This window comes from Rhipicephalus microplus, chromosome 4 (assembly GCF_043290135.1).
Source record: "Rhipicephalus microplus isolate Deutch F79 chromosome 4, USDA_Rmic, whole genome shotgun sequence".
Lineage (NCBI taxonomy): Eukaryota > Metazoa > Arthropoda > Arachnida > Ixodida > Ixodidae > Rhipicephalus > Rhipicephalus microplus.
In genome coordinates this window covers 174,103,912-174,118,533 of record NC_134703.1, presented here as the reverse complement: position 1 = coordinate 174,118,533, position 14,622 = coordinate 174,103,912, and the positions used below count along the sequence as shown (strand labels likewise).

General features: G+C 43.5%; 1 protein-coding gene across 1 annotated transcript in view; it reads right to left on the bottom strand.

The window, feature by feature from the left end:
- LOC119172954 (phospholipid-transporting ATPase ABCA3-like) overlaps nt 1-14,622 on the bottom strand; it is a 170,740-nt gene that overhangs the window by 115,173 nt on the left and 40,945 nt on the right. The gene's annotated exons all lie outside the window — the stretch shown is intronic.

Sequence of the window (14,622 nt, the reverse complement as noted above, 5' to 3'; positions counted from 1 at the left end):
ATGCGTAAACATTGCGTTAGTTTTTGTTGCGCATACGTGACTCGGGCAGTGTCACGTGCACCTATGTAGTCTTTGTCTTTTCAGGTTTTTCGCTATTGGCTGCTTGAGCTCAGCACTTTCGGGCGATGAGCGACGGTTTCCAAATCTGGAGAACCAAGCGATCGCGCGACAACGAGCACGCGACACGTTGCGCGAACGCCCTGTTTCCTACAACCTACAATTGACCTACAAATTCAAGAGACAGATGTTTGTTTTTTGGGGAAATGCAAGCGTACTTTGAATGTCAGAAATGTGTGATTTTGTTGGGTGACTTCAATTATGTTTTGACCCTAGAAGATTGCACGTATACTGCTAAATTAGGTGATTAAAGCGTTGGTTTGCTTAGAGACAGCCTTAATAAGTACTTTTTACATGACGTAGCTCAGTTTGCGATGGGTGGCAGTCGCCAACACTTCACACATTTTCAAGGTTCGAGTCACGCACGACTAGATCGAGCATATGTTTGTTCTGAGATAGTACCTTTATGTCAGAACTATGACGTGTATGCTGTTTTCTTCAGTGATCATTGCTTAGTTTCGTTTGAGGTAGGTAGAAAGTGCAAAAAGAAGGTTGCATGGGAAACATGGAAACTGAATACTAAGATAATTACGCACGAAGGGTTTGTAGATAAGACAAAGAAGGAAATGGAGAATTTTTTCAAAAACGCAGAAAGGAGTGCCACGGAAAGATGGGAATTATTTAAGCAAACGATAAAAATGAACGCAATTGAGTGTGGTTGCTACATGCAGTATCAAGCTCGAAAACAGGAACGTGAGCTACGGGCAGAGCTAAATGATTTGGTGAATATTGAAGCAGAAAACCCGGGCTTATTCACACATCAACTGCAGGTTGTCAAAAACAAAATTGAATGTCTTGGAGAAGATTAATATAAAGGTGCAATTATACGAGCGAGAGCTGAGAGATACCTCGTGGGTGAAGCCCCGATAAAGCGAGCCTTGTCAGATGAAAAGGCATATGCGCGAGCTCACGACATACTAGAGATAGAGTGGAATGGTAAAATATTGAGAGAACATAAAGATATTTTGAAAGCTTTTGAAAACTATTATCAGGACTTGTTTGCTTATCGCGAACCAAAGGAGCCGGGTTTCGTAGATGAGTTCTTGATAGAAATGCCGACACTTAATGCTGAGGACACAAATTTATTGATTGATTTGTGGGGTTTACCGTCCCAAAACCACCATATGATTATGAGAGACGCCGTAGTGGAGGACTCCGGAAATTTTGACCACCTGGGGACCTTTAACGTGCACCCAAATCTGAGCACACGGGCCTACGACATTTCCGCCTCCATCGGAAATGCAGCCGCTGCAGCCGGGATTTGAACCCGCGACCTGCGAGTCAGCAGCCGAGTACCTTAGCCACTAGACCACCGCGGCGGGGCGGACACAAATTTATTGGAAATGTCTACTAGTATAGGGGAAATTGAGAAGTCTCTCGATGATCTTGGGATGGGCAAATCACCTGGTCCAGATGGCATTAATGCTGCCTTTTAAAAGGCGTTCAAGGAGGATATGGCCGCCGCATTGCATGAGGTTTTTTCAGAGTCTTTAGAACGCGGAACTCTGCCTCCATCGTTTAATCGGGCACACCCCGTGCTGATTGCTAAAGGGAAAGAGCAACATGTTTTACGCAAAGTGACAGGATACAGGCCAATTACGCTAACAAACGTAGATTATAAGGTGTTTATGAAAGTTCTGGCTAGGAGGTTGCAAGGAGTTATGTACAAGTTGGTCGGGCCACATCAGACTTGTGGCATCAAGCGTAGGAGCATATTCACGAATATTCATGTTGCCAGGAGCATTTTGGAGCATTGTGACGCTGTGCTTCTAAAAGTAGCTATGTTGCAAATTGATCTAGCGAAGGCTTTCGACATGGTTCCACACAATATACTCTTCATGCTAGCTGAGTACGTTGGACTTGGTGCGATCATATGTAAAGGTATTAGATTGGCATACAAACGTTCAACCACAAATTTAATTTTAAATGGAGAACTCTCACAGCGCATACAAGTACTTTCCTCCGTGCGCCAGGTGTGTTCTTTAAGTCCTTTGCTCTTCGCTCTATTTTTGGAACCATTGTGTCAGAAAGTAATTCACCATGCAGGGATTAATAATTTCAGGTTGCAGTCGTGTGAAGTGCGTGTTTTGGCATACGCCGACGATATTGCCTTTTTTGCAGTTGATAGAGAGAGTGTCACTTCGTTATTAAAAATCACTCAAAGGTTTTGTGACACGAGTGGAAGTTTAATGAACAAAGAAAAAAGCATTGGTTTATGGCATGGTAATTGGGACCTCACGCCCAGTTCCTTTGGAAATATTCAGTGGCTCACGACACCTAGTCGTTACCTAGGGTACCATTGGACAAGTATCAAGACAGTGAAGCATTTTGGCTAGGAAAGGCTGAAGAACTGCGCGCGATAGCCGAAGGATGGGGTGGTCGTGGCTTATCAATCTTCTCTCGGTCAGCTGTATGCAACGTGTTTCTGGCTGCTAAAATTATGTACCTTTTACAAGTACTTAGTTGTACGCGTAAAAGCATTCCCAAAGTCCACAGGATATTTGCCACGTTCATCTGGAGCTCTAAGTGGGAGAGAACATCTAGAACGAACTTGATTCGGCGAGTTAGGCAAGGAGGGCTGTCTCTGTGCCATCTGTTTCTTAACCAAGTAATATTACGTTTCCTGCTCATTAGAGACAAGAGAGACTCTTTTTTACGTTCTTTATTTCAAACAACGCTGTTACACCACATGCCTGACTTCTTTGTATATTCAGACAGTTGAGAACGACACACCTTGTCACTGTTCTTGCGCGAAGTTGTGTTCTCATATCGTTTCTTAAGGGCGAGGTTTTCGATAGATTACCTAACTAATGTTAAAAGCAACCGCCTTATAAAAGACCTAATACAGAATGTTTTTCCTGTGCCCCTCTACCGTTCAAAGTATGAAAAATCATATGGTCATGACGTACTAGAGCGAGTGAAAAACATGTGTGTACCAACCAATGTGAAAACTTTCTTTTTTAAACTTCATACGGTAACCTTGCCAGTAAAAACGTGGCTTGAAGAGAGAGGGATGTATGTACCATGGGGAAGCAGCTGTCTCCTGTGTAACAAACCTGAGACCAACGAACACGTGTTTATTGATTGTAAGAACGCTATTTTCTTTTGGGACATTTTACAGAGGACTTTAAAAAAAGATTTACCTCTTACTTCATATGGAATTCGTTTTTTGCCTTTTGATAGTTCTGTGCAAAATTTGGATGTTATATTTTTACTTGGTCTTCATTTGGTTTGGCGTAGTATGCTATCGTAAAGACACTGTGATGTGAGAGTTCTATCCGTTAATGAGTGTTTCGTGGAAGCTGTTATAAAAGTGCGAGATGTGTATAAGACTACCGACTGTGTTGAAGGTGTAATATCTTTGTTTGACGCGTTATCACGCATGAAACACGTGTGATAGTGATTGTCATATTAGCTTGACATGTAGTCAAGAAGACAATAAAGAACAAAAAAAGCTCCGGGGTGGTTTAGTGGTTAACGCCACGCTATCACGACGCAGAGGTCCTACGTTCGATTCCGCGCACTGAAGTGTTTTTTTTTCTATGGTTTTTATTTTTACAGTTTCATATACATAGATACTTAAACTATACGGTGCATGACATCGACGCCGATGCCGGCGGCAAAATCCAGCTGAAAGTGTCCATATAATTGCTATTGCAATGAAAACGGCGCTGATGAATGATCAGTAATCTATCTTACCTGGTAGCCGAGAAACGTAAAAAGAAAGAAAAGTTCTAGTCATGTTATAAATTTTTTCGACTTCTGCATTTGACATTTATAGAGTGTTTACATTCCCGGTTTTTCATTTCCAAAGGCTCGTAACTATGATATATATCATATCCTATAGCCGGCTTCAAAAATTTTCAGCTCTAATGTTTTGATTATTATTTTTCTTGTTTCCATTGAAGTGAAGTGCTTTCCACGATGGGACTCACTTGAGTGGTAGTTATTTGTGCCAATCACAACATTTGACTCTTACACTTGAAACTGCATGCAGAAAAAGGTGGTCTAACTTGTAAAATGAGATAACCTGATAGCAGCTGAAGTGTGCTGATTGAGAACTTGTTTTTCATATCTTTAGGGTAGGATGAGTGTGGGCCGAATTTATTTAGTCAACTGTGCGTAACGATTATAAATTTTATTTATTCCGTGTATACACCGAGTTTTATACAACCGAACTTTCCAGCACAGCAGATAATGGCAGAGGAAAAGCTGCATATCTGTAGATAAATTCGCGTCACCACACCATCTGTACAGAGACAGTTTCGTGAATAAACAGGTTGAGTCGCACGTAGAATTTTAAAGGGCAATTATGAAACCACAGTATAAAACACACTCATGCGGCAACATTTACGTGTTAAAAACATAGAAAAAAGGCATCTTTATCAGCGATCATTTAGGTTTCGACGAGCTCAGTGAAATACATCAAGAAGGAATATACAATGTAACGCTTGCTGCCGACTGTTATATTTAGGTTTATTTTAACACGACAGTATTTCATGCCGAGTTTCACCAAACCTTCACTTACACATTTCCATCGCGAAAATGACTCCGAACAAATGCACAGGATGACATGCAAAAAAAAAAAAGATTTGCCCCGTATCCGCATGAAAGCATGTTTCAGAGCAAAAATCGTCGACAGACGATAGCGTGGCGTCTCGACAGAGTGAATAAACAATTTATTTGTTGTTCTGCGTGAAAAAATCGGTGAATAGGATTCCGGATACGCTACGTTAGAGTGTCTCAATGCGCGCAGCGGAGAAGAACGAGTGCATCGAGGCGCTCAACGCTGCGTTAAAGCTTCTAAAACTTTGCAAAGCAGTGACGTAAGTGGCGTTTCGCGCGCCTCCTCTCTTTTCTCCGTCCTGCAACCTCTCCAAGGCCGACGCCACGTCTTTGTTGGCCCCACGGAGGAAGGAAAGGTAGAAGAGAGAATTCCCAGCCAGCGCGTGGCGTGAAAAAAGTGGAGGAAATGACATCATGGCAGCCATATTCACTGGGCACAATGGCGGCGTTGCTATGGTTACGTGTTGCGCATTGGAGCTGGTCTAGCAGTGTGCGGCTGCGGCTGGCGGTAGCATGTGTGCCTCCGCAGGTCTCGTGCTGAGCCGTGGCGGACAATAGAGAGTTTTAGTGCTGTGTACGCATTATTTTGGGGCGTTGCGGGCTTGGGAGTGCGCGGCGTTGCGTGCCCAACCCATACCCAACCGGAATGCCTTTTAGTTGGCGCCACGGTGGCACGCACGCAAACGCAAGCCGCACGAAGTTCACACGCGCTCGCAGAGCCATAGCGTCTTGTCGCGTAAGTATTATTTAAATCTTTTTATGATTTAAATTGTTAAATTAAACATACACAGTGATCAGGACTCTTTCATTGTGTACAGTAATCTGGTACACAAAAAGGTGAAAAATACAAGGTTACTATAACCACGGTGTCGGCATCTTGTGACACTTCGTGCAACCGCAGTCATGAACATGTTAGCTTACGCGTACTGTTTTTGAGGTGAAAATGAATAAAAAGGTTACTCATTTGTATTATTGTCGCTGCGCAGTTTTCGCACCAGATGTAAAATGCATAATGTTTCTGCAATAACAAAATTCTGGTTGTCTGTTTCACTATGGCCGCGGTAGATGGCGCCACCGATTCAGCTGGTGGGGGGGGGGGGGGGGGCTGGCGTATGCCTTTTAGTTTCTATATTCCAGGCCATTCTAGCTTTGGAAATCTGGCTGAAACCGTGTAATCGCTATAAGTGCTCGCACTTTGGCTTATTTTCACTCGACGGCTGGAGAGAGTATCCGCAGTGCGGAAGCCGTGAGTTCTTGCGAAGGTGGACCGCGCGGACGCATGGCCCCATTGCCCCAGCGATCTTGCGACGCATCTGTTTGGGGTTTCGCGCATGCACGATACCGCCGCCCCAACGTCCTGCGTACGCAAGCCGCTTGGATACCCAGCACTAAAACTCCCCGATATCCGTAGTCTGCGCAACGTTATTGTATACGCAGTGTTCTCGTGGGAGTTACTGTACCCTTAGCACCGTTTACAAATTTCTTTGTTCATCACGGCGTTTCAACAGTGCGTACAACGAGTGCATATCCATATGTCGTGCGGTGGATGACGCGGATGAAGCAATTAGTGTTCAGCGAAGTTGCGTTGGGCACCATGACGAAGCGGAACGACGACGAACCTCTTGCAGGTCAGTGAAGGTTGAGCAGTGTCCTGCTTGTCACAACGGACGACGCTGTTGAGCTCAGCAAGACGCAATGAGGACATGTGCACATACGTAGTTTTATGTGTGTGTACAGTAACAACTTGCATGTGCATATTAAAACTCTTTTTTCTTTTGCGCTTTGTGTACTCTCCCCAAGCATTGCATGTAATCTCAACGTAACAGCAACCCCGTTCAACTGTCACTTGCACCGTGCTCAAGCTCACAACTGTCGCAGAATGCTGACGCCGGTGAGTTTCACGCGGAACACGGACACAGTGGCCGGACGCTTCGTCGGCCACGTGGCGGAATGCAACCGTAGAAGGCGCATGACCGATCGTGTTGTCTGTACAGTTGCTGAATTGATGACGTGAGAAGACACACCCTTGTCAGGGCATCTAGCGCGCGTTCTCTTGTACTTGCTTCGCTGTCGGTGAGCTGTTACTCGCTGTTAATACTGGGCTGTTAATACTGGGCGAAAAAATTTCGCCGAAGGTGTCGAGCTGGCCCAGAGTGTTGAGCCCCGTTCGATTAGTTTCGGATCGTCACAACACGCGCGCTGCGCAGCTCACGTGCTTTCCGAGCTGGAGAGAGAGTCGTGCCTTCTGCTTTACATTCGGATGTTAACAAAAGAGGAGAATTTGCCTAGCCAATATCGCCGACTTCCGGCTTCATCGCGGCTTCACAACGAGTGACGTCAGGGCCTCTTCTACTTTTTCTTCCTCCTTGGTTGGCCAGATGCTGTCACGTGGGACCACTCGCAGTGTTTGTTTATTTACAGTTGCTCACGACAACCATCTTTGCTCTCGAAGAGCGGACTCCTTGGGGCGCAGCACATCTGTTCTGACTGTTGTGAACTTGCCCTTAAGTGTGCTGTGAAAAACATTTCACCTAAGAATGACATCGCTGTTCGTTTCCGTGAGCGGTTATTGCGCCTTCTCATGCGAGAACAAGTATAGTGACAGCCGAAAGTTTCTAATGATACCACCCGTTAGGCTTAACGAGTTGCGAAAACAGACATGCTTGTATAGAATCAGAAGTGAGAACTCAAGGCTTACATTTCCTGAAGCACTTTGCGAAGTAAGTTGCGCTTCTCTCACAATGAGTATAGTTCGATGTTTACTCAAGCTCAATTCAATGCCTGCTCTAACGCAGAAGACAAGTGACACTTACGAGTGCAGGACCTTGCGATCTCTCACTTGGGTTTCATTACCGCTTCTGTGGGGGTTGTTTTTTTTTTGTCAACAATACATGCCTAAGTGCTATGCTTGTTGTTATATGGGCTAGTTTGAATTCGTGGTACTGGTTTGTGCTCTCAACATATACGCGGAAAGACGCCCAAAATAGTGATTTGGAAACTTCCCAGATTTCACACTGCTGCTCTGAACAAACAAACCTGGGGTGGAGCAGCTCACATATGAAGTAGTACTCACCGTTAGTTTTTGTTGTGTGCTCTTATTTATTTGTGCGAATGGCTCTCTTTGCCTCTTTTACCTTGACCGATCAGCCAGGAGAATCGCGAGGGCAGCTATTCAAAGCGTGCATGCTTTCGAGTCATTGGGTGCGTGCATCGTTCAGGAGCCTCGCACATACTTGCTATATGGCGTGGTAGTTTTTTTAGTTATTTCGTGTGAAGGTTGATAGCCGCGACTGGAGCTCTCGCGAAGTAACTGCGTTCTGGCACGCTCGTTCATTTATACTTTTTTTTTTGAAAGTTTGAAAGTTTATTGAAATTGATTGGTTACAAATGGTGGTTACAATGGGGTTTACTACTGATACAGAGGGAGGTCCCAAAGTCAAGAGACTGTACAGGGGACCTCCCATAAGAGCTGAGTAAACAAAAGTACTTTAACGCAACAAAGATGTGTACACAAAGTAAACACTCAAAAAGAAGCAATTAACACTGAAACATCGTTGGATTATTTAAAAATTACAAAAGAAAGCAGAGATGATGAAATGATGAAATGACTATGCTGAATGCAGATAATTCCGAAGGTTGATTTTGAATGCGTGGAAATTGGAGATATTTTTAACATGGCATGGTAATGAGTTCCATAGTTGTGTGGCTGAAAAGTTAGTAGTGAACTTACCATAATTAGTTCTGGGTTTCGGTAATAAGAAGCTATTGCTGGATGCGAAACGTGTTGACAAAGAGTAAGGATACTGGCTTTTGATGATTATAGGGAACGGGAGCTTTCCGCTGATGGATTTGTGGATTAGTATTGCGAGGGAATATTTATGTAGTTTTCCCACCGACAGAATACCGTTAGAGGTGAGCAAAGGCAATGCTTCTGATGTGTAGGTGCTATGTGTCATGATGCGAATAGCCTGATTTTGAGTGTGTTGCAATGGAGATAAATGGACTGGATACGTGTTTCCCCATGATGATATGCAATAATTAATATACGTATGAATGAAAGCGTAATAAAGGGATATTAGTGTGTTCATATGGAAAAAATTTCGAACTTTAATTAATATCCTAATGCCATAAGCTGTCTTCTTTGTTAACGATGAAACATGCTCATCAAATTTTAGGTGCTTATCTAATGTGACTCCGAGAAACATGACACTGTCAGTAGGAAAAAGTGTGTTTGAAGCGAAAGTTAAAGATGGTGAACCTGAATAAATCCTATGCTTAGAGGAAAAGATGACGAACTGAGATTTTGTAGCATTTATCTGTAGTTTATTTTGCCGGCACCAGGTAACTATGCTGTCCGCGTCGTGGTTAAGCTTGTAGATTAATGAATCAAGGTGGTTATCTGAGCAGAAAATAGTAGTGTCGTCAGCGTAAAGAATACAGTCAGATGATTTTAGGCATTGTGAAAGATCATTGATGTATATTAAAAATAAGAGAGGTCCTAATATTGATCCTTGCGGTACCCCAATGTTACTTGTTTTAGGGTGTGAGTAAGTGTTAGATATAGACACAATATATTCTCTATCTTTTAAGTAGTTACGTAGTAATTTCAGTGGCGGGCCTGCTATTCCAATAGACTCTAATTTAGCAAATAGTATATTGTGAACAAGTGAATCGAATGCTTTAGATAAATCAATAAAGAGCGCCCCAGTCAAATTACCTGCATCAATTGCCTGCCGGATTTTATCTGTCAAGTAAATTAATGCTAAATCAGTTGAGTATCCCTCCCTAAATCCAAATTGATTTGCTGATAAGACATGAAATTTTGAAAAATAGGAAGACAAGCGTGTTACTATTAGTTTTTCAACAACTTTGCTAAAGAATGAGAGTATAGCTATAGGTCGATAATTAGATGTGAGACGCTTATCTCCCTTCTTGAAAACAGGAATTATTTTGGCTTTCTTCAAGGAGCTTGGAAAAATTCCCGTGGTAAAAATAAGGTTTACTATGTGACAAAATGTTTCAGATATTAAACTTGCTATGAGTTTTATGAGAGAGGGGCGGAAATTATCAATACCGGGCCCGGTATTTTTTAGACTAGAAATGATAGCGACTATTTCTTCAGGTGTCACGGGGTGAAGGAAAAAGCTGTGAGGCTTGCGTGGGTAAGGCTGGGTCAGAGGATCGTCTTCCCGTTGCTTGTCTGTACAGAAGAAGTTAATAAAAGAGTTAGCAATATCTAAGGGGTTATCGAGAAGTAGGTCTCCCGATTTTATCATTGTTATTTCGCTATGCTGGTTGGATCTACCCAAAAACGAGTTTAAAATTTCCCACTGTTTTTTTACATCATTACCGGCACACTTAATTTTATTTTCATAGTACTGTGTTTTGGCATGTTTGAGTAGTTTTCCTAAACGATTAGAATATTTTTTATACCTATCATGAAGCGCAGTATTGAACGGTTGTTTTTTTGTTTTTCTGTAAAGGTTATCTTTTTTCTTCAGGCAATCAAGCAAACTGCTAGATAGCCATGGGTTACGAGGAGCTGAGAACGGTTTTTTACAGTTCATTATTTCGGTAGAATCTGCAAGGGCATTGGAAATTATCTTTGAAAATGTATCGTAGGCAGTTTCAGGGTTATCGCACGCGATGACTGGGTTCCAGTCTGTAGCAGATATTAACTCAAAGAACTTTGTTGAATTGAGCTTCTCTCTGGTTAGGCCTGTGACAATAGCGCAAGGAGTGTAATTTAAACGCACAAATATTGGATAGTGATCGGTAACAGAGGCTTCGACAACGCCGCAGTCAGGGTTAGTAAGGAGATTTGATAAAACGTGGTCAATAAGTGTACCTTGTTTATTTGCGGGACATCGAGTTGGAAGCGTAACTAGGTTTTCATACCCAAAGCCATTTAGGCAGTTAACGTATTCATTGAACAGTGTGTTGGATGGATCTAGGAGGTTAATATTGATATCGCCCATGATAATGACATTTTTCTGCTCCAGTGATAATTTGTGCAACAAATTACCAAGGGCCGAGCAATAAGCACTTCCACATGATGACGGTGAACGATAGATGCAACCGACTATAAGGTTTTTTTTGTCCTGTGAAAAAAATGAATCGTGAAATTCAACCCAAACAGATTCGCAGTTAGCCACTTTGAGTGTCAAGTCAAGTCGTCTATGAAAGCGCAGTTCCGAGGACACGAAAACAGCCGCACCACCATGATTACTATTATCGCGGTGACAGTATTCAGCAGAGTATGAGGGGAAGGTATACAAGTGATTATGAGATGCGGAAAGCCACGTTTCGCTAATACAAATCACAGAAAACCTGTGACTAGTTGATGATAAGAAAGTTGTGATACCATCCATGTTTTTTTGCAGACTGCGTGCATTAAAATGAATTAGTGAACGGCAGGGCAAGGAAAAATAGGTCTGAAGTTCGTGAGGTCGAATGTACGAAGCCATTTCACGTAACTGAAAGATTGACTACTAGACTGATTGCAAAATGTTAGGCAATATTGCATAAATCAGAATCGGAAGCAATGCGAATTACCCGACTGTCGGGAGACTTCCGCACCTTAATCTGGCAATTTTCCGTCCAGATGAACTGCCATCCTTTTTCTTTCTTTAAGGCAAGTGCCCTAGAGAACAAGCGCTTATTGTCTGGTGATAGGTGCTCATTCACAAATATTGCCTGTGCGTTCTCTCCTGAATACCCTATACTTCGAGTGTTCAGCCACGCCCTTCTGGCTTTCTTCATGAACTCGTTCTTTTTTTCACGAGAGCAAAACCGCACAATTATATTCCTTTGACCGGACTTTGCAGGTACACGATGTACCGTGTCGACATCGCTAGCCGAGACCTTACAGTTGATTTTGTCGCCAATGGCAGTCAGGATTGCGGAACAATCCTCTCCTTGGGTAGAGGGCACCCCTTTTATTTCCAAGTTATTTAACCTTGAGTACTGCTCGAGGTTGGCGACTTTACTTTGAAGGGCCTCATTTTCTGCTTTTAGAGCGCGATTTGCGGCAGTCAGCTCGAGCTGCTGGGAGCGTGTCGACTCGACCACCTCGTTCAAGAGTTTTAAACTGTCATCCATACGACCAACTTCAGCTCTCAATTCACCGACGTCTAAGCCTGCGCCCTGAAGCTTGGTTTGTATATTAACAACAAGCCGGTCAACCAATTCGTTCAATCTAAGTTTGAATAAATCTTCTAGCTCGTCTAAGCGCTTGCAGAGTTCGGCATTCGTCGGCATCGTGTAAAATGGCTAAACACGTGAGTACAAAGTGAGTATACAAGCCGTAACACCAACAGTAGCAGCAGCAGTTGCTAGACTAAGAAATTCTAAGGAAGTGTCAAAAATGAAGCAACCAACCTGTGAAACCAAGGAAGTTCGCTTAGATGCGTGCTTGTGAATGCAACTGCTGCTGCTACAACAGTGATGCTTCCGCTGGGACGGCTTTTATGACAGAGAAACGGGCCGCGTAGAAGCAGCTTGGGGGCGGCTTCAGCGCAATCTGCGCCAAGGCCAGATGAGTAGTCCTTTTCGCGCAGGCACGTGTACGATGCACGGATGAGAACCCAGGTAGTCGCCGCGGCTATCTGTGAAACCAAGGAAGTTCGCTTAGATGCGTGCTTGTGAATGCAACTGCTGCTGCTACAACAGTGATGCTTCCGCTGGGACGGCTTTTATGACAGAGAAACGGGCCGCGTAGAAGCAGCTTGGGGGCGGCTTCAGCGCAATCTGCGCCAAGGCCAGATGAGTAGTCCTTTTCGCGCAGGCACGTGTACGATGCACGGATGAGAACCCAGGTAGTCGCCGCGGCTATCTGTGAAACCAAGGAAGTTCGCTTAGATGCGTGCTTGTGAATGCAACTGCTGCTGCTATTAATATAGTTCGTATTTGAGATACGTCCATAAGGCACACTGAAAATTGACATTGGTGCGTCTAACAAGTTCACGAAACAATCACAACTGTTCGAATGTATCAACCATAAATGATGTACGCGTACGTCTTCTGACACATTATTATTAAGGCCTTAGTTGCCTCAGCAAACGCTGAAATTAACCGTCGGCGACATCGCCGTCCCTCGTCGACATCGTCAACACGAGTTGTTGCTTCAGCTGAATGAGTCGCTGTGAATGATCTTTAGGCATATTGTATACCCTATATATACGGCGGAGCTTGCTTTATCGATAGGCTCTGTAAGGAAAGACAGTCGCATGGTGCTTTCAGGCGCTAGCATGCTAGCTCATAAAAAAGGTAGCCGTAGCAGCCGCAAATGAATGTTTTAGCGATATTGATTGTAGTGTAAACTATAATCAGAAACTCACGATAAGTACTTGGAAAATAGTTGGTTCTTTAATACACACTATTCGCTTCGAGCACTGAATGAAATAGATTGCTAATTGATTGGTTACATGAAGCTTTCGAGTAGTCGCGCACCCCTAGTCTTGAAAGGTAATGAAGTTCGATTTACTTATTTCAACAAGTTCATAATTGTAGGGAGTTTCTAGGGCTATAGGCTTGCACGAAGTTTATTATGCGTTATAATGAGTCCAATAGTGCACGGCTTTACTGTCGGCCAGCCTCTCATCCGCACTTCAGGCGCGCCTCTGAAATAATATTGCTTCAGCAGGTACTCTTCTTACGTTCGGTCACTTCTCATGCCATAAAGCAAACCTATGTTATATTTTATTCACAAGTCATTGGGAATTTATCATTTAATAGTCTTGAAATTACAGGCTTCAAGTAATTTATTACAGTTATAAATTACCAGCCTATAAACAACATTCACTACTTGCCTCATTACAGGAAAAGTATAAAATAGTTAAGGTAGTTTTAGTGCATCGCAGCCTGGTAAATACTAACGAATACTTCTCTCTTAAGCAACAATTCAGCGATTAGTCTACGCACTGTATTTATTCATTGTGACTTTGAAATGAATATCTGCATTGTGATGCATCCCCTATTACAAAAACAGCGTGATGTAAGTACATTTTCTGGCACTGGTACATGCTGGAGACATTGATACACGCTTGTAATCACTGGCACTTCGCTGGGGCGCAATGAGAAAAAGCTGTGTTGCACTGGTAGGGGCACAGCGCTCAACCACTGTGATGCTGGTGCGCACTGCGAAGCGCTGGGAGCGCTGGAATTTTCACTGGCAAGCGCTGGTGAATACTGGAGCACGCACTGTTCCTACCAGCGCAGTTGTAGCGTGCATGTTATTGTAGCGTGTGCCGTGGTTTGTTTCGGTGTCGTTGAATATAAGACACTTGATTCGATGGCAGGGAGAGATGCTACCCTAACAGATACAAAGCATGCGTAATTTTCGCGGCGCACGTACGTATCGCAACAATGTTAATGCACCTTTTTCGCATATGCCCCCGCGTAAACCGGCCATATTCGCATCATCCGTGTATTGCTGTAACAATACCAAGTTGCAGTGTTTGTAAGCCTGGAGCTGCACGCAAGTCCTAACAGAAACAGAAAATTGTTTTGCCGCAAAGTTGACGAAATGTAAATGAGGTCTCTCGATCGCTTCGCAAGGTTTCCCTGCGGAGGCGAGAAAAAAAAGCTGCTGTTCGATTCCGCCACACCGCATAGGTGTATGTCTAGCCATGGTTATCCTTCTACTTACTTCAGGTAAGAGTTAGAAATGTTTCAAAGCTCAAATTCAGAATCTTCAACCATACCAACTCAACGCGTCGAGAGCAGTCTTACCCAGTGCCCAGCCCAGAAAGCATTAAACCTGTCGTGCCAGCCGCGTTGGTATATATGTTACCGGCGCTTCTTGCTTCGTGTACACACAACTTTAAAGTGTGAGAATAACTGTAAAGTATAGTTTAGACATCCATCAACCTAAATCAACTATTTTGTCTTGTGTCCATGTTCGCACAAGGAGCGTTGACGATGGAACGACGCGCTTTC